The 19715-nt window shown below is 42.2% G+C and overlaps 1 protein-coding gene across 3 annotated transcripts in view; it reads left to right on the top strand.

The window, feature by feature from the left end:
- Positions 1–986: 986 nt before the first annotated feature.
- NTF4 (neurotrophin 4) overlaps positions 987–19715 on the top strand; it is a 30113-nt gene continuing 11384 nt past the window's right edge. Inside the window, exons 1-2 of one of the 3 annotated variants that reach the window (XM_030197935.1) lie at positions 987–1170; positions 1418–1726. The gene's annotated coding sequence lies outside the window, so the exon portion shown is untranslated. The other 2 variants (XM_030197936.1, XM_030197937.1) reach the window with 2 other exon arrangements.

The following is a 19715-nucleotide window of genomic DNA, read 5'->3' as shown; positions in this document are numbered from 1 at the left end:
CCCCTAAGTGACTTGCCCTGAGTCACAAGGAGCTGCAGTGGGAATCAAGCCCAGTTCCCTGGCTGCTGCACTCACCATTAGGCTAATCCTCCACTCCACTAATTTTTGTGTGTATAACCACTGAGTTAAGGCTGACAGGCAATCTTTCAGTGGTTTAAGGTCTAGTATAAGAGGCGAGGTTGGATAAAGTAAAAGGATATCATCGGCATAATAAAAAGCTCTAATATTATAGTCCTGGCCTAATATTGCCAGCAGCCTGGGGAACCCCACAGGTGAGCTGGTGAGAGGTAGAAGATTGTGCAGTGGTATGAACTGAAAAAGAGCGATTGGTTTATATTTAATACCCCCTCAATCGAATATTGGCGAGTCACGACAGTCATAAAGCACGATCCATGCGATTGAAAGCAGTGGGCAAATCGCACGACACCACAATAACTATATTACCAGACTTGAGAATAGAATGAATCTTACTGAGAAATGTAGAGATTAGAAGCCCTGCAGCAGCCTGTCTATTCTTCTTACCTGTTATGTGATGTCCTCTTCTACAGAAGGAGACAGTAAGATGTATTTCCTACCTGCTGCTTCCACTACAGACAGAGAGAACCATGTATGACCAAAGATGTGGGAATTTTTAAATGTATAATTTTATGTGATGATGAGTGGCCCAAGGTGCTTGTTTTCCTTAGGCCACCAAAGGATAAATTCTTCCCCAAGAATAGCAGTTGGTTCTGTAGCAGGTAGATCTTGCCTCTTGCTGCCCTAAGCACCCCTCTTTGGTTAAATAATGCATGTGTTTCCCAGGTAGCTGGGTGTGACACGTGTACAGGGGCAAAGGTGAGTTAACAGCCCCAAGCCAGTCAGGAAGCCCCCCTCTACCTCTACCCAAAGCAAACAGGTCACACCTCTCGTTCATGCATTTTGTAATAAATGGGAAAATAGTCATTGAGAACTAACACAAAGGCTTTTAGCTTGGATTGAGCTGTACTCCTTTAATATTCTTTGCTAATTAATTATTCCTAGGCTCTTAATAACTGCTCTGAAATTAACAAGAAGATAGGTGTGGCCTCAAGGACGCGTCAGCAGGAAATATAGGAGCTTTTTATGTATAAACTTCTTTAAGAAATTATATACCTGGCTGGCGTGCTGCAGCTGAGCAGGAAGGAATGAGAGGTACAGGGACGGGTCGGAGGTATAAAAAGAGGGAAGGATCAGATGCAGAAGTGGGGGAACAAGGAAGAATCCGAGGTAAAAGGGAAGAGGGAGAAAGAATAGGCTCAGTGTTGGAAAAGGGGAGAGATCAGAGGTAGAAGGAATGGAAGACAGCCACACATTAAAGGTGCAAGGGGGAGAGAGAGAGAGAGAGCAGAAATCAGGAGCTGGCATTTTAACCCCACTCTCTTTTCTTCTTTCCCTGAAGCTGACAAGCTGCAGAGATTGTCCTGCTCCTCCTCCCTGCCTAACAAGAATGAGCCTTCTCTTCCTGCTCCGGAGACAGCTTCCTTGGCCAAACACTGGATCCAAGGAGAAAACCCAAACCTCTGAAAGATCTGCTCAGGAAACTGCGGTAGTGCCAGCTCCCACCTGGATCTCAGCAAGATCGGGGCCGGGGGGGAAACTGCACGTGTGAGCAAAGGGGGTGGGTGCTGGTTTGTTTGCTGTGGGGACCTTTTCAAGCAAGCACATGTTGCCCATGAAGCCTGGGAGCACATCAGCCTATGTCTGGACGGTAGGTGCTTATGTCCTTTAGTAGCCAGATTGTTGGGGGCTCCTTTCACTTTTTCCCACCTGGTGCATATGGCAGAGAGTGAAAGCTGAGCTTGGCTTCTAAATAAAACACAGCGTGCTTCTGTTGCTGCCCAAGCTAGAGGGGGGAAAGGGATGCATTAACTTAATTGAAATGTTTCACCTTGTTGTAATCTTAGCATGGGTGGCTCTTGAAATTAAAACTCCAGTTGTCAGTCAACATGTGGTAAGGGAAGGGGGATTTGGGGCAAGGCAGCTAGCCAGAGAGGAAACCAGGGCGATAGGGAGGGAGAGTCTCCTTAGGGGCTCCACTGCCCTCCACAAGGTGTTGATAAGCCACCTGACAAGCCAAGCACGAATCTGTGGCTTAGATTTCTGCAAACCAAAGGCGTTTGCTTCTCTGTTCCCTCCTTCAATGGCCTGCTTTAAGACTCTGTTATTAATGCTTCTAATTGCCCACTGATGGATCGGTCTCCAGGCTTTGGTGATTTGATGTCGAAAGAAAGAAACAAAGTCAGATGGTGAAAAGAGAGAGAGAGAGAGGAGATAGCTTTAAAAGTGATGTGAGGGTAACTCTAGAGGTCTTTTATCTGCGGGTTACATTACATTACAGTCCTAATGACAAAACCGATCTCTCTCCCAAACAATATTCTTTCTCACAAAAAAAAGTCAACATCAAAGGAGGGAAAGTATGCATTTTTCTTCTCGCTGCTAATGTACTTTTTTTTTTTTCTTCTGGTTTTACTGCTGGCCTATCCACCCTCCCCTTCCATTCTGTATGAATGAGTAGGAAACCTGATCTGCCTCCTGTTTAAAGTGTTATTAAGTTTTTATGTGAAAGTTGAAACACCCTCTATTTTCCTCCTTTGATGATAGCAGAATAGACAGAGATACAAGGGTGCAAGCTTCCCCCATCCCCAGTCTGTGCTGAGGCCGGGTTGAAGATACCTGCTCAGCATTAGGGGCCCAGCCGCATCCTTTGAACATTGAAAAGGCAGGAGAAGGGGAGTGCTTTGCCACGACCACCTGGAGCTGAGATGTTTGTGCCAGGGGTTACAGTGAGCAGAGAGTGACAGGTTGGAGAGGACGCACCAGGAGTCAGGTACGCACTTTGTGTCTGGGTAGGGGCAGGGCCTGGTCCCCCCTCCTCCCTGGACATATGGCTATGTTGTCTGGGCATAGCATGATATTCTGTGTCTAAATATAAGCATCATGCTGCGAAATGGTTTTAGGAATTGGTACAATTTAAATTCTTCCTGGGAAGAATGGGATCGATTTGAATGGCTCTGGGCAGAGTTAAGGTATACTGAATTTTATGTTTGGGCAAAGCTTGGTTCAGTGCTTACTTCCAGTGTTCCAGGAGGGAGGCTATAGCTGTGCTTAAGCGTATGTATATAGCCTCTCATTGTCTGCTAGGACCCCTTTTCTAGGGAGATCAGATGTGTGGTGTCATGAAACAGAGTTTTGCTGACTGAGATCGACCTATGTGAGGGTTTTTCAAGTAGACTGTTCCTTGGAAATAGAAAATAGATGTGCGGACTGGAGGTCATGTGTGTGTGATGAAAGCGACTAGGATTATTCACCTGTACTGACGTCTAGAGCTCTGAAACTGTTGGATTTCCCAAATCCTTCCAGGACGTGTTTGGAATGGAAGAAGCTTCCATGGACAGTGCAGTGAAAGGCCTCTGTTCTGCCGCTTATAACAAGAAGTAGTCTGTGCAGTGCTTGGAGCGGTTGAGAGTGGGCTAAAGTCTAGAAAAAGGCTCAAACAACTTGTGAAATATTACTACATTTTGCACCATAGAAAGAATTCAGTTTACTTTCCATGAGGCTTCTTGATGCAGATTTAGAGACTAGCAGTTTCTTTCTTTCTAGCATAAATAATTTTTTATGATCCTTTTGTGAGTCTCTATATCTCTCTGTGCCTCAGATCTGTCACTGATTCTCTCTGTGTGACCTTGGGGTGTCACTTTATCTACCTGTGTTTCACATTTAAGTCCCTGTGCTGACGCTAACTGTGTGTTTGACCTTGGGGTGAGTCACTTTATCCTCCTTTTCTTAGCTGTAATCCCCAGTTCTCTGCCCCTTTTTGTGACCTTCGTGTTTCTTCTCTCCATTCATGTCATTTCACGTAGAAATCATTGTGGTGTATAAATCCAAGGATTGTATAATGCACTGAGATTCTGGGAAAGCGTGTTTTGTTTGTTTCTGAGCTAACAGCCAAGAATAGCCATGTGCTCTAGAACCTCAGGCCCCTCTCGCTTCAAGGCTTGTGAAATATAGCTCAGTGGTGGGGGTTGGAGGGTATGCAGAGGAGAGAGATGGGGTCAGAGAGGATTGACCCATTCTGTGCAGCATATACACACACAAACACAACTCACAGCTGCAGTTCTGCCCTCCAGAATGGAACATCTGGCCTGCAGCTGGAGCCGGGGAATGTGGGGAGGCACTGCAAGTTGCAATGGGATAAAGTGTTCTGTCAGGGAGAAATGGGGGGGGGGGGGGGGGGAGTAAGGGTCCTGGGACTGTTTTACAACTTAACCTCAGACTAAAGGAGCCTCCGGCTCAGCTCTGCAGAAAGTGAATTCATGCCATCAGATTCCTGAGCTCTTCCTCCTGATCTGGACAGCTTGCCATCCTTTCCCTTCAGACGTTTCTTTACATTTCTCACTCTGACTTACCTTTTCATTTTTTATTGCTCTTTTGCACCTTATTCTCTCTCTCCAGTCTTCAAGTTACCTTGTTTTTTTGTTTGTTTGTTTGTGTTTTTGTTGGTCTCCTCTTTCACCCTTCTGCTCTCTCCTTTAGCTGATATATGATAATATCTGACCCCACTATGTTGTCCTGCACCCCAGATCTCAGTAGCACAGCCTCTACTGTTTCCTGTAGCTGGGATGTGGGGTCTTGGCACAGTTTTCTCTCTGGGCTGTCATTCTCATCCTGTAGTAGAGGGCTGTTTTCTCAGCAGGTCAGAACCTGCCTGATGTTAAGCTCCAAATACCTGGCTGAAGCTCAGGGGCCCCTGTAGCCTTCAGCTGTGGCAGGATCCTGAACAAGCCCTGAAATGACTGGCACTGATCTGGGCAGAGTTCTGGGAGTGATGCTACAACAAGGGGGAGCACTGCCCACTGCTTGGTTCTTGTGTATCCAACCCATCTGCCTCGGACTCATGCCCACTTACCTGCATTATAGATTCAACTGCTCACAGTTTGCAGATGTAGGGAGAGAATTTTCTCCTCGCCCTCCTGCAGAAGCCAGGAAGACAGACTGAGCTCCGATCTTGTCCATAGGAATTGGAAAGACTACCCTGGGATGATCACCTTATTTCCCTGTGCCTCAGCTCTATTACTAATCTGTACTTCAGATCTAAGCCTTGGTTTTGCAGAACTAGTGCTTTGGAGTATGTTCTTGTACATGGCTGCTGCACTTGCTATAGCAGATTTGCTTTTGGTTGGGGCTATAAATTATGGGCACCCTGAATGCATCACCATGCCTCTCGGAGAGATCAAAGATGGAATAGGCACAGTTTGTCGGAGGGAGGGTTGGAGTTAGCGTTTCTGATGCCTCACTCCCCATCCAGCATCTCGTCTTTTTCCCTTCTCTAATGCCCTCTCCCCTTTCAATTAAAAGGAATGTGGGGCATAGAATGAGGTGAAAGGGAGTAGACTTAGAAGTAATCTAAGGAAATATTTCTATATGGAAAGGGTGGTAGATGCATGGAATGACCTCTTTCAGTAGATGTGGTGGAGATGAGGATCGTAGATGGCGAAGAAGGGATTGTACAATTTTGTAACTGGTATGGGTGGGCAGACTTGCCAGGCCATATGATCTTTACCTGCCATCATGCTCTATGTTTTTTTTTAGAGAAAATGGACAAAATAAAGAGTAAGAAATCACCAGGACTAGTTGGTATTCACCATGAATTTGCTGACCTGTTAATTGTAATCTGTGACCTACAATTTAAAATGGCCACAGTACCTGAGGACTTAAGGGCAGCAAATACATCACCAATTTTTAAAAGGTGATGTAAGAGACTACAGATGAGTCCAGGCAAAATGGTGCAAACTATTCTAAACAAAAATACTGATCATACAGGCATGCTCAAGGGGAATAAGTCAACATGAGTTTAGCAAATGCAAATTTTGCCTTCTCGGTTCATTGGGCTTTTTGGAATGCATAAGCAAACCTGGATAAAGGGGAGCTGGTCAGTGTAGTTTCTTTGTATGTTTACAAAACACTTGACACAGTCTCTCATGAGAGACTCCTCAGGAAATTAAAAATTCATGGGCTGGGAGGCAGTGTAATATCATCAACTTGATAACTGGTTAAAAAAAAGGATATACGGTAGAACTAAATGGTTAATTTTTTACCTGGAAAAAGATGCAACTATGAAGTACCCCAAGGATCTGTGTTGGGGGGACTTGTGCTGTTTAACATATCTTGAAAAAAAAGTGCAACAAGTGCGGTGATCAAACCTACAAATGACACAAAATTATTGAAAGTTTTAGAACAGTAGAGGATTATGAGAAATTGAAAGAAGATCTTGGGAAACTGGGCGTCTAAATGGCACTTGACATATAAAGCCTGATTTTGCATAGAACACTGAGTAAAGGAATTGGGACATCTAGGTCGAGACATTGAGGATTCCCTCAATATTTATAAAAAAGACTCTGCCAGATGTGGAGCTTTTTTGTAAAATCTGTATAAGGATGTATATTTTTCTGCACATGCAGCAGGAGCATCACTTTAAAAACCCTACAGTTGCACAAGAGCAGCAGCTATAAACATATGGGGCGCCCCATTTCATACAAAGTATGTGGAACCAGTTACAGAGCAAAGCCGAAAAGGTAATGTCACATTTTCAGGGCAACAATGGTTATAGAGGAGACTGTTGATGGAGTTCCTTTTCTTTTGATTTCACTCTGTATGCTGTTTATGTATGTTAGACCCCTGTCCAGATAGATTATGCAAGGATTTATCTGAGAGACTGATGACTCATCTGGTCAGTTATGTATCTTGTTGAGCTGGAAGAGATTGTTTACAATCCTTTGCTGAAACGTGAGGATTTTGATGATAGTAAATGTGAGAATTATCATCCTGTAGTGAATATTCATCTTGACCAAGAAAATCAAATCCATAGTGGCAGCACAGCTGCAATAGTTTCTTATGGACTATGGTGATAGCATTGACTCATAATTTCAAAGTCTGGATTGGTGGCTTTATTGACAAATGAATATGGATAAGGGGGTGCAGAATTTTGTTTTACAATGTAGATCTTTCAGAAGCATTCGATGTAGTAGAACATTCAACATTATTGGGCCGTTGGGCTAAGACAAGGAAGGTAAGGAACTGGGCTACAGATTTTTAAAAAAGCGAGTGAATTGGAATGCTATGATTTTAGAGCTATGAATGCGGGGTACCACAGGTTTCTCCCATTTCACCTATTCTTTTTAATCTGCATATGAGTCCTTTTGGGCGTTATTTTTAAGATGTCATATTTTTGTTAGGCTGATTACATTGTTTTGCTCTTTCCCCTAAGGACAACTGTTAGGCATACTTATGTCACAGGTCTTGGATTGTATCCAGGGTTGGATGTTGAGAAACTCTTATGAAACTAAATCGAGAAGAGACAGAGAGGTCATATGGGTTGGAGGTAGAAACGCAGAATGCCCCCCAGGAATGACCTAATTTACAAGGCTCAGTAGTACCTATACACAGAGCGGCTAAACTTTGGGGGATTGTATTGGATTTAAGAGACTCGTGAGAAAAATATTTTCAAGCTGAACTGTGTAAAACATATTAAGCCTTTTCTAGATGCTAAACAATGCTATCAACTGTTCTTGCAAATTGTTAATTGGTAATATAGTGCCTCCTGGGGCTTCCAGATAGACGGCTAAAGAGACTGCAGGTGCCACAGAATGTTGTGACCAAGTTGATAATGAGGGGGAAAGGATGGGTGGCACAACTCCTTTTCAGTGGTTCCCAGAGAAACCCAGAAGACAATTTAAACTACTGTTATTTGGATTCTCCCCAGATTATGTTCCTATATACAAATCTTGGCAATTTCATTCCGATGATGTTCAATTAAAAACAATAACCCTTGGTAAAACAATGTAAGATTATGTGATATTCATTTTTTTAAGAAACCTAGAGTAGGACAAGATCCAGATCTGTGGGATGGACTATATGGGTCAATAAGGGGATTGTTTGCATATAAGGTATTCAGACAAGGCGCTAAAAACATGGTTATTCAGAAAATATTATGGAGCTTCAGATATGATTAAATGATACTAATTCAGTAGAATCTATAAATCTGGATGTAACATTTTAGTAAGGAAAGTTGGGTGATAATATCTCAAAATGTAAAGTGGTGGGTATAGGAGAATTAGAATTTTATGGGACCTGAAAACAGGACTGTATTCTAACAGAGGGGTAACTGTAATGTGTTCATTGGCTGTTTGTTTTTTAATTTTAAAGAGTTTTCTGATTGATTGAAAAATAGTACATTGTTTAAAAAAATAATATAAAATATATAGAATGTATTCCCATTGTAAAATCACATATACCTTATTCGACCACAATATCACCTTGTATTTGTTTCTCTACCGGACTTGGCGAACGCCTTTACAGTACTATGTAAGCCACATTGAGCCTGCAAAGAGGTGGGAAATGTGGTACACAAATGCAACAAATAATAATAATAATATAATTTTAAGGCCCATTCAAACCGTGCCTACCATATACTCCTTTCAAATCTACAAACATTCTGGGTTTGTAGATGTGTAAACAACAGCATTCTGAAATCACTAAACTACATCTGTAAATGCTGCTGTTTCTTTGTGGGAAAGTCATATCCACATTAAGGAGAGTGTTTTAGAAAGCTTATAAGTGCAAAGTGATGCACATAGGGGAAAAAATAATTCCCAAGTACAGGTACAAAATGCTAACTACCCTTCTCAATGGAGAAGGGTAGTTAGTGGGGTTCCCCAGGGGTCTGTGCTGGGACTGCTGCTTTTTAACATATTTATAAATGACCTAGAGATGGGAGTAACTAGTAAGGTAATTAAATTTGCTGATGACACAAAGTTATTCAAAGTCGTTAAATCGCGGGATGATTGTGAAAAATTACAAGAGGACCTTATGTTACTGGGAGACTGGGCGTCTAAATGGCAGATGACATTTAATGTGAGCAAGTGCAAAGTGATGCATGTGGGAAAGAGGAACCCGAATTATAGCTACTTCATGCAAGAGTCCACGTTAGGAATCGCGGACCAAGAAAGGGATCTAGGTGTCGTCGTTGATGATAAGTTGAAACCTTCTGCTCAGTGTGCTGCTGCGGCTAAGAAAGCAAATAGAATGTTAGGTATTATTAGGAAAGGAATGGAAAACAAAAATGAGGATGTTATAATGCCTTTGTAACGCTCCATGGTATGACCGCACCTCGAATATTGTGTTCAATTCTGGTCAACGAATCTCAAAAAAAGATATAGTGGAATTAGAAAAGGTGCGACGAATGATAAAGGGGATGGGACGACTTCCCTATGAGGAAAGGCTAAAGCAGCTAGAGCTCTTCAGCTTCGAGAAAAGGCGGCTGAGGGGAGATATGATAGAGGTCTATAAAATAATGAGTGGAGTTGAACGGGTAGATGTGAAGCATCTGTTTACGCTTTCCAAAAATACTAGGACTAGGGGGCATGCGATGAAGCTACAATGTAGTAAATTTACAACGAATCAGAGAAAATGTTTCTTCACTCAATGTGTAATTAAACTCTGGAATTCGTTGCCAGAGAATGTGGTAAAGGCGGTTAGCTTAGCGGAGTTTAAAAAAGGTTTGGACGGCTTCCTAAAGGAAATGTCTATAGACCATTATTAAATGGACTTGGGGAAAATCCACTATTTCTGGGATAAGCAGTATGAAATGTTTTGTACTTTTTTGGGATCTTGCCAGGTATTTGTGACTTGGATTGGCCACTATTGGAAACAGGATGCTGGGCTTGATGGACCTTTGGTCTTTCCCGGTATGGCAATACTTATGTACTTATGGTTTCTGAGTTAGATGTTACCACTCAAGAAAAAGATCTCTGCATCACTGTCGACAATACGTTGATGTTTCAGCTCAGTGTGTCGCAGCTGCTGAAAAGCAAATCGTATTAGTGATAATTCAGAATGGGATTGAGAACAAAACTAAGAATATTGTGCTTTAGGTCCCTAGGGCATCTGCACCTCCGGTATTATGTGCAATTCTGGTCACTTCATGTAAAAAAAATAGTGGAGCTTGAAAATGTTCAGACAAGGGTAAGAAAAATAAGGGGAGGGAGCACCTTCCTTATACAGAGTGGCTAAACAGGTTAGGGCTCTTCAGCTTGGAGAAGAGACAGCTGAGAAGGGATATGATAGAAGTTTACAAAGTATGAATGGGATGGATTGGTTAAATCGAGAACAGTTGTTTTAACCTTTCAAACAACACTAAAACAAGAGGACACACTATTGAAAATCAATTTGTTTTCACACAGTGTACAATTAAGCTGTGGAATGTGTCAGCGATAAACTTAGAAGGCTTTGGACAAGTTTCTGGAGAAAAAGTCCATAGAAAATTACTAGCTAGATACTGAGCAAAGCTATCACCTAGCCCTTGAAAAGGGAATGGATATACCGCCTTTCTGACATTCAAAGCGGTTTACATAGTATAATCCAGGTACTTATTTGTGCCTAGGGCAATGGAGGGTAAGGTGACTTGCCCAGAGTCATAAGGAGCTGCAGTGGGAATTGAACCCAGTTCCCCAGGATCAAAGTCCACTGCACTAACCACTAGGCTACTCCTTCACTGCACTAGGCTATAAGAAACTGGAGCCAGTATGCCTGGGCTCCATGGACTTTGGTACTACCTAGCATGGCTTATCTTGTATTCTTGGTAGCAAACCCTGTTTCCCTTCTTTCCTGACTACATCTACTTCTAACCTTGGAGATAGAGCTGTATACTGGGTGACCTGCCATCAGCTGAGGGCTTGCTGTGCTCAAGTGCAGAGTTACAAACACAGAAATGAAACCCCTTAACTTTTCTTCAGATTGTCTGTCTCTTTGAACGTGAGCAGATTGGGGATGCTGTTACTTTATCATCAGAAACCTCCACACAGGTATCATACTTCTAAAAGTAAAGCATAAATACAACACAGACAGCTGAAAGATAGACTCCGAGGGAGATTTTAAAAACCAGGGGGTCTGACACACATATATAACATTTACAATAATTCCAAGAAAACGACAATCCTAAAATAGAAAATGACGAAAATAATTAAAGGACAAACAAAGCCATAAGAAGAAAAAGCCCTAAGGGAAACAGTCCAACTGTTGTTACCACATGAAACCCATAAGAACTGTAACAGAAAAAAGCTGCATATTTTAGGAGAAAGACTAAAAAAAATTACTGATGTCTGGAACATTCCAGTGTGGGAACATGATATTGTCCCAGCAAAATAGAACCATTGCCAGAGGGCGCAAAGACTGGAGAATTTAGAAATACCAAAGAACTACACCTTGAACCATAGAGGATCCATGAGGTGAAAGGGGACTGAACATTTCCAAGGAAACCAAAGACAATCTCTGCCCCAGGACAGGTACAGAAACTGCCTTTGCTTGGAGACCTTTGGGAAAAGGAACATCTTTTAAACAGGAAACACTGCAGCCTTATTAAGCCAAAACAGACTTCGAGTGTGATGGTGAGGGAACCATAAGAGCTGCCTTCCAAACCTCCTTACTCTGTGCAATGTCTAAACCATTCCTGGAAAAGCGCCGACCACCAACCTGAATACACTTCTGGCAGTTGACTGATGGTGAACAGAAATGCTACACTCTGGTGGGACGACCTCTCTGGGACCTTTCAATCTTTTTGGAAATACATTTTTCAGCATATAAAGAGGCAGAACACTAATCAGTAATCTGCCTAGAGTGAACAAATGTCAGTTCCCCTCCACCACCATCACACAGCTCCTGAATCTTGAAGCATTCATGGCGTGAAAGGCAGAGACTTGATTTTCTCGAGTCTAAACTGTATTCACAGTGTTTGAAATTTGGATCTGGAATAGGGACGTCAGACTCCTTTCTTCTAGTGGCATTGAGAAGATGAGAAATCAGATTGCTTTTTGCCTCTCAGCTGGAGACAGGCCCCTGGCTTCAAAAGATCCTCTATCATCTACAATAGATATGCCCCTCCAACTCCACTAACTGAGGAAAGTCCTGGGATACTACCTGTCCAATTGACCTCCAGCAGAGCCACTCTGGTGGCAGTGATGAGACCTTGCACACCTCCTAGGGGGCTGGACTGAGAAAAATCTGAAAGAAGTCTTCCTGTCAGAAGAGGAGGATGCAGCTGAAACCCTTGTTCTCATTAATGACATCAGGAGCCACAAGCAATGATGATTGCCCATTTCACCATAGTCCCGGGAAGGCAAACGCTAACAGAAGAGAGGTTGGTTCCAGAAAGAGTAGCTATGTTTAACAGCACTCATTTGCCATCTTTCTCCACTCTCCAAAACTGTCCTTGGTCACAACGTTAAACAGTGAACACCTTTTACTTACTAGGGAGGGCTATTATGTAGTGAAAAGAGGATGTAAGAAGCAATGCCTAAGTTGTGCAGTCTAGCATTGCATTCCTTCTCTATAGCCCAGTGCAGGAGGACATAGGCACCCACTGCTTTGTGGAAAACCTCAGAGGTTCCTCGTTATTTCCCTTCTATATGGTCGACATTCTCTCACAAGGCAAGGGCTTTGCTGAAAAGTCCCTGATGACTTTCTATAAGCGTATCTCCAGAATTGGAGGACACCGTCTAGAAAACTGAAACCCTGACTAGCTCTAGGAAAGAAGAGTTCCAGAAGCCAACACTGAAAGAAGTTAAGGCTTAGGCCACCATGCAGCAAAGATCAGAGGTGCTCAGACTTAGGTACTGACATAGCCAGGGTAGTCTTGAGAGGGGGAAGGATGTGGGTTCATAAAATGTCAACACTCGCATTTCACACAGCCATTTGAAACCCTCCCTACCCTAAAGAGAATATCTCCAAGAGATCAACGAAAAATCCCAGCCAGCGCAGGGAAAGAAACTAGGGGGCATGCGATGAAACTACAGTGTAGTAAATTTAAAACAAATAGGAGAAAATTTTCTTCACCCAACGCATAATTAAACTCTGGAATTTGTTGCCGGAGAACGTAGTGAAGGCGGTTAGGTTGGCAGAGAGTTTAAAAAGGGGTTGGACGGTTTCCTAAAGGACAAGTCCATAGACCGCTACTAAATGGACTTCGAAAAAATCCACAATTTCGGGAATAACTTGTATAAAATGTTTGTACGTTTGGGTAGCTTGCCAGGTGCCCTTGACCTGGATTGGCTGCAGTCGGGGACAGGATGCTGGCTCGATGGACCTTTGGTCTTTTCCCAGTATGGCATTACTTATGTACTTAGGAATTTTCTGACTTCGGTTTATCCACTTTGAAGGCAGTCCACAGGGAACACTAAGGGATTTCCCCAGGGATTGTCTGAGAAATGTATATTCCACCAGATTTAACCTGGACTCAGATCCACTTGATTGAGCTAAAGGATATTTTGTTTGCATAGCGCTTTAGCAAAAAAGGAACAAATCTTTGGTGGGGGGGGGGGGGGGGTTAGCCATTCCTGACTTTTGGTTTTATATTTTTATCTTTGTTTTTTTTAATTACAGTATTGTGTGTTTTTGGAAGATTTTATAGGGTCAGGGATTTGATACACTACCTTCCTGTGATGTAACCAGAGCTATTTATATTTATTATATGTAGCTTTTACTGTAATCCATCTAATATAATGTTTTGTATAGATGGAATATAAATTATAATAAAAAGAAAAGTGGCTTTAGCTTTTCAAAACATTTGACCTATTCCTGGTTTTACCCAGTTTCTGCAAGAACTTGTAGTTCTGAAGCCCCTATGGATTTCTGTAAGAAAAATTAGAGAAGTCTATTCTATTCTATGCGTAGCTTGTATTCCGCTATATCTCCAGTGGATTCATTGTGGATCACAATAAGAAAAACATCTGAATCGGATGGAATTACAAATAACTTATCAGAATAGAATAGGGCAAATTAAACTAAGTCTACGTCTGAAAACAAAAAAGTCTTCAGCGGTTTTCTAAATAAAAAATTATGAAGAGAGAGAATTCGGAATATCATTCCAGACTTTTACAGCTAGATACCTAAACGAGTTACTCAAATAACTTTTTAATCTAACTCCCCGAAAGCTTGGAAACAGTAAGGTATAGGAATGTATAGAGTGGAAATCTTGCCATCTAAATAACATAATTAAATATTTAGATAAACAGGCCAAATTTTGACCCACTAAGGTTTAAAAAAAAAAAAAACATACAAGCTATTTTAAATTTAATATGTGACTGAACCGGTAGCCAATGCAATCTTTAAAAAAGAGGAGACACTCTCTTAAATCTAAAAATCAGTCGAACAGCCGTATTCTGAAGCAGTTGCAATCTACTCAAAAGCTTCAATGTAATCCCCCCATACAAGGAGTTACAGTAATCTAAATATCATAGGAGGATAGCCTGGGTCAAACTCTTAAAGCTTTCCATGCTCAGGCTAGACTGAATTGCTCCCAGTTGCTGTAAATTAAAATTAATTTTTTTTTTTACAAGAGCTGTAATATGTACATCGAAGATGATCTTGAATCCAACATTACGTCCAAGACATTGGACTGATTTTGTGATCTGTAATATTTCTCCAGTAAGTCAATTATTCAAAATTTCCAAACCAAACAATACTGGTCTTTTGTCTATTTAATTTTAAAAAATTCACATTAGCCCATAAAGTGAAGATACTTACCTGTAGCAGGTATTCTCCGAGGCCAGCAGGCTGATTGTTGTCACATGTGGGTTGATGTCCGCTTCGGCCCAGGAAACAGCAAATTTTTCCAAGCAAAAATAAAAAGTTTTGCGGCACCTCGCATGCACGGACGACTTCCCGCACATCGTGTGAGCGTGCCTCTTCACTTTTCTTTTCTCCGCATTGAGGTGCGGTAGTTTTTTTTTTTTTGCGCTCCTCTCAGGCCCAGGAGTCTTCGAGTTTTTCTTTTTCTCCTAATTTTTTCTTTATTTTATTATTGTCTTAAAAAAGAAATTTTTTTTAGTTTTGTTCTCTTTCAAGTTTCCTTTGTTTGTTCATCGCAGCCGGTTTTTAGGCCTCGCGGCCGGGTTATTCCCTTATTTTTTGTGCCCTTTTTCTTTTATTAGGCACAATTGCATCTTTTGATTTCGCTGAAGCCGTTTTCCCTTCCATGTCATCGAAGACACCCAGCAGCTTCAAACGTTGAACTGGTGCCACCAGACCATCTCAGGTACCGATACCCATGCCTGGTGTATCCAGTGCCTTGAGCCCGACCAAAGCCCAGCCGCTTGTAGTCTGTGTCTTCGTATGAAGAAACGGACCCAAGTGTCTTGAGAAGCCCAACGAGAAAAGCTTTTTGGGGCTCGGTCCGGTCCTTTGACATCTGTACCGAGGTCGGCGGCGTCGACATTGAAAGGAGCATCGAAGTCGGGAGGAGAGGTAATAGCTGCTGAGAGACCAACTCGTGCTGGAAGCAGCGAGGCGTCGAGTGGGTCTCCACCTGCCTCAAGGCCTCCTGTTATGCAGGCCCCCCGGGACCGACCTTCGTCGGACCCAGCCCCGAGGAGACGTGAGGATTCCACATCCTCCTCATCGGTACCAAGGAGTCTCGATGACAGGCGTTCTCCTTCGACACACGGTGCCGGGAGCTCCGGGATGTTGAGAGAGATGGCACCAGAGAAGCATCGGCACCGAGAGGATCACCCCCCTTCGATACAGGAGGTGCAGATGTCCTCGGAGAAATCTATTTTGGATATAATTTCAATTAACATTGAAGAAGTATGGTCAAAAGTGTCTAATGCAGGACACAGTACAAAGATATCATCTGCATAAGACAAAACTTGTATACCAAGAGATTTCATATATACATTAAATAGCAAAGGAGACAGTGGTGACCCTGGGGCACTCCACACCCAGATACCCAGGAATCAGAATTCCTATGAACTACATAAGATTTCTTACCTAAAAACTTTGAAAACCAATTCAGCACTTTTCCTCAGTCTATGAAGCAACAATGGCTGATCTGTAGCATTGAAGGCTGCCAAAATATTAAACTGCAACAAGGCAGCCTGACCTCCTTTACTCAAGGTATCTTTTTATCTCTGATGTCAAAAAAAGGAGCAGGATTTCCGTACCGTGTAAAGGGCGAAAGCCATGTTGTGTAAATGGTCATTAGAAAAAATAAACTCATGAAATTGCTGATACAGGCAGTGGGGTAAAACTGAAACCAGATTAGCCTGTCCTGAAATTTGGTAACCCTACCTCCCTGCCCCCAAGGAATTGTTTGGAACGGAAAATATCATTATGCCTCTATACATCCATTGTGCATCTACACCTTGATCTCAAAACGGATATAGCAGGGGCATAGCCAGACGCCCAGTTTTGGGTGGACTGAGTCCAAAATGGATGGGCATAACAACCCCACCTCAAGCTGCCCCCACTGCCCTGCATCTCTCCCTCCCCCCCCCCCCCCCCCCCCCAGATAATTGGGAGGTTCACTTAACTCCCCTCACCTTTAATCCTTTAGATATTCGCTGGCAGCAAGTAGCAACTCATTCCCCTTGCTTATGCCGGCTCCGAGCCTTTCCTCTGCATCTTCCTCGTCCTGTGAACAGGAAGTTGCATCAGAGGGATGGCTCAGGCCTGCATGGGCAGGGGTAATGTGTTGCTGCTTGCTGCCAGCGAAGACCTAAAGGATTTAAAGGTAATGGGGAGGGGGGAGGGAGGTCAGGGTAGTGGAATTAAGTGACACCTCCCCCCTCCCCGGATCTCCTCCAACTTGTGGGGCTTGGGGATTCCTGCTTGCCACATAGTCGCTGGGTAGGCCTGGACCCCTGTTGCTACATCACTGGGATATAGTGCAACTAGAAAAGGAGGTTCAGAGAAGAGCAACAAAGTGATTACGGGGTTAGAGCCACCTCCCTTATGCCTAGTGGTTAGGGTGGTGGACTTTGGTCCTGGGGAACTGAGGAACTGAGTTCGATTCCCGGCACAGGCAGCTCCTTGTGACTCTGGGCAAGTCACTTAACCCTCCATTGCCCGCCGCATTGAGCCTGCCATGAGTGGGAAAGCGCGGGGTACAAATGTAACAAAAAAAAAAATGTTAGAGCTGTATTGTATTTGGGGGCTAACTATTAATAATATTATTATTATTATTATTATTTATTAGAATTTATTTACCATCTTTTTGAAGTAATTCACTCAAGGCGGTGTACAGTAGGAATAAACCAAACATAAATAAATCAAGAAAGATACAGTAGAACTGGGAAAGGTGCAGCGAAGGGCGACAAAAATGATAGCGGGAATGGGACGACTTCCCTATGAAGAAAGACTAAGGAGGCTAGGGCTTTTCAGCTTGGAGAAGGGACGGCTGAGGGGAGACATGATGGAGGTATATAAAATAATGAGTGGAGTGGAACAGGTGGATGTGAAGCATCTGTTCACGCTTTCCAAAAATACTAGGACTAGGGGGCAAGCGATGAAACTACAGTGTCGTAAATTTAAAACAAATCGGAGAAAATCTTTCTTCACCCAGCGCGTAATTAAACTCTGGAATTCGTTGCCGGAGAACATAGTGAAGGCAGTTAGCTTGGCAGAGTTTAAAAAGGGGTTGGACGATTTCCTAAAGGACAAGTCCATAAACCGCTACTAAATGGGCTTGCGAAATATCCACAACTTCGGGAATAACTTGTATAAAATGTTTGTACGTTTGGGTAGCTTGCCAGGTGCCCTTGACCTGGATTGGCCGCTGTCGGGGACAGGATGCTGGGCTTGATGGACCTTTGGTCTTTTCCCAGTATGGCATTACTTATGATATTTTTATCAGATGCTAAGAGGCTGAAGCTTCCTCTGAATTCTACGATAGTAACTAAGATTCTCTAATTTTAAGATTATAATGTTGCTGAGGGTTATCTCCTTATTCCTGTTATATATCATTATGGTTTATGTATTTAAAATTCCACCTTTAACCAAGGCGGATCACAATAAAACACACACACACACACACTAAACAACAACAGACAGAATCCTTGAATTGCTTGATGAGCTTTAGGCTTTCTTTTCCTTGGTTTTTCCTTTATTGCGGTCTGTGATACAAATATATTTTGAGGCTCATTTTCAAAGCACATAGACTTTCAAAGAGGATGGGATGACTTCCCTATGAGGAAAGGCTAAGAGCTGGGGCTCTTCAGCTTGGAGAAAAGACGGCTGAGGGGAGATATGATAGAGGTCTATAAAATAATGAGTGGAATGGGTAGACGTGAATCGCTTGTTTACTTTTTCCAAAAATGCTAGAATTAGGGGGCACGCAATGACGCTACAAAGTAATAAATTTAAAACAAATCACAGAAAACATTTCTTCATTCATCATGTGATTAAACTCTGGAATTCATTGCCAGAGAATACAGTAAAAGCAGTTAGCTTAACGGGGTTTAAAAAAGGTTTGGCTAGCTTCCTAAAAGAAAAGCCCATAAGCCATTATTAAGATGGACTTGGGGAAAATTCACTCCTTATTTCTAGGATAAGCAGCATAAAATGTATGGTTTTGTTTTGGGATCTTGCCAGGTACTTGTAACCTGGACTGGCCACTGTTAGAAACAGTTGATGAACCTTTGGTCTGTCCCAGTATGGCAACACTTATGTTCTTATGTTACATAGGATACTATGTAACTTTGTAAGTCTATTTGAAATGAGCCCCTTCTTCTATTAACTTACTTTTACCTGTTTGTAAAGATTGCTGATTGTATTTGCTACAGTATTTAAACTTGTTTGTCTTGATTTAGATAATATTTAATTTCAATAAATACATCAGGGAGCAATAAATACATTGGGAAGGTGTGTTTGTGTGGAAGTAAGGGCTTCATAGTTTGGATAAGAAACAGCTGTGAGGAGATATGAGGGACAGAGGAACCAGCTCTGTGGGTGCTGAATAAGCTCTTTCACTGTATCCAGGGAGGGGTAATTTGTGTTGTTTGATACCCCAGTCAGTTTGAAATGTTGCATCTATAGATAGATTTATAAAATCATGAGTGGAATAGAACAGGTTAATAAGGGATGGATATGTATTCCTTTAAATTGTACTAGGACTAGGGTGCACTCCATTAAACTCATTGGCAAGAAAATAATATTTTCTCATTCACTGCATAATTAAGCCATGGAGTTTTTTTTTTTTTTTTTTGCTAGTGGATGTGGTCACGGTTAATATAGCATAGCTGGCTTTAAAAGCATTTTGGAATAGTTTTCTGAAGAACCAAGGCAGGCATGAAGATTTTTAGCTATTGTATCTGGGAGTGTTCAACAGGAAAGCGATCTTTCGGGTACTTCCAAACCATCCCGACTGGCCATTGTTGGAGAAAGGATGCCGAGCTCAACAAATCCTTGGTCTGACTCAGCAAGACGCTTCTGATATATGACGGGTGAGCAGGAGTTGCTTTGGGTCTCCATCTTTAGAGAAGTGGGTATGGTGCATTGGTGCTCTTGTGTGATTTTTTTTTTTTTTTTTTTTTTAATGTTGCGGGCCCTCTTTGTGGAATGTGTTAGCCTCTGACATCACACAAAAAATGAAATATTTATCTTATTGGACAAGTTGAAAACTTTGTTTCCTAGATGTTAATGTAGGATTTCTATTCTGGATTCCCTTCCAGTGATTTAGTTTTGAAAGATGGCTTCTGACTTACATGAAATGTTTTGTCATTTGTAGTGTTTTATGGTCTTGCTAAGTCTTTTGTATGGTGGGTCAGGTTTATAAGAAATGTTAAATTATTTACGTGTAAATAAGTTGTTAAGGAATGGTGGAAAAAGCTCTCTTCAGGCTTGGTACAAGATTAGATTTCTAGGTGAACCTA

This window comes from Microcaecilia unicolor, chromosome 3, assembly GCF_901765095.1.
Source record: "Microcaecilia unicolor chromosome 3, aMicUni1.1, whole genome shotgun sequence".
Lineage (NCBI taxonomy): Eukaryota > Metazoa > Chordata > Amphibia > Gymnophiona > Siphonopidae > Microcaecilia > Microcaecilia unicolor.
The sequence above is the reverse complement of the archived record's forward strand: the minus strand, read 5'-3'. Positions and strand labels throughout refer to the sequence as shown.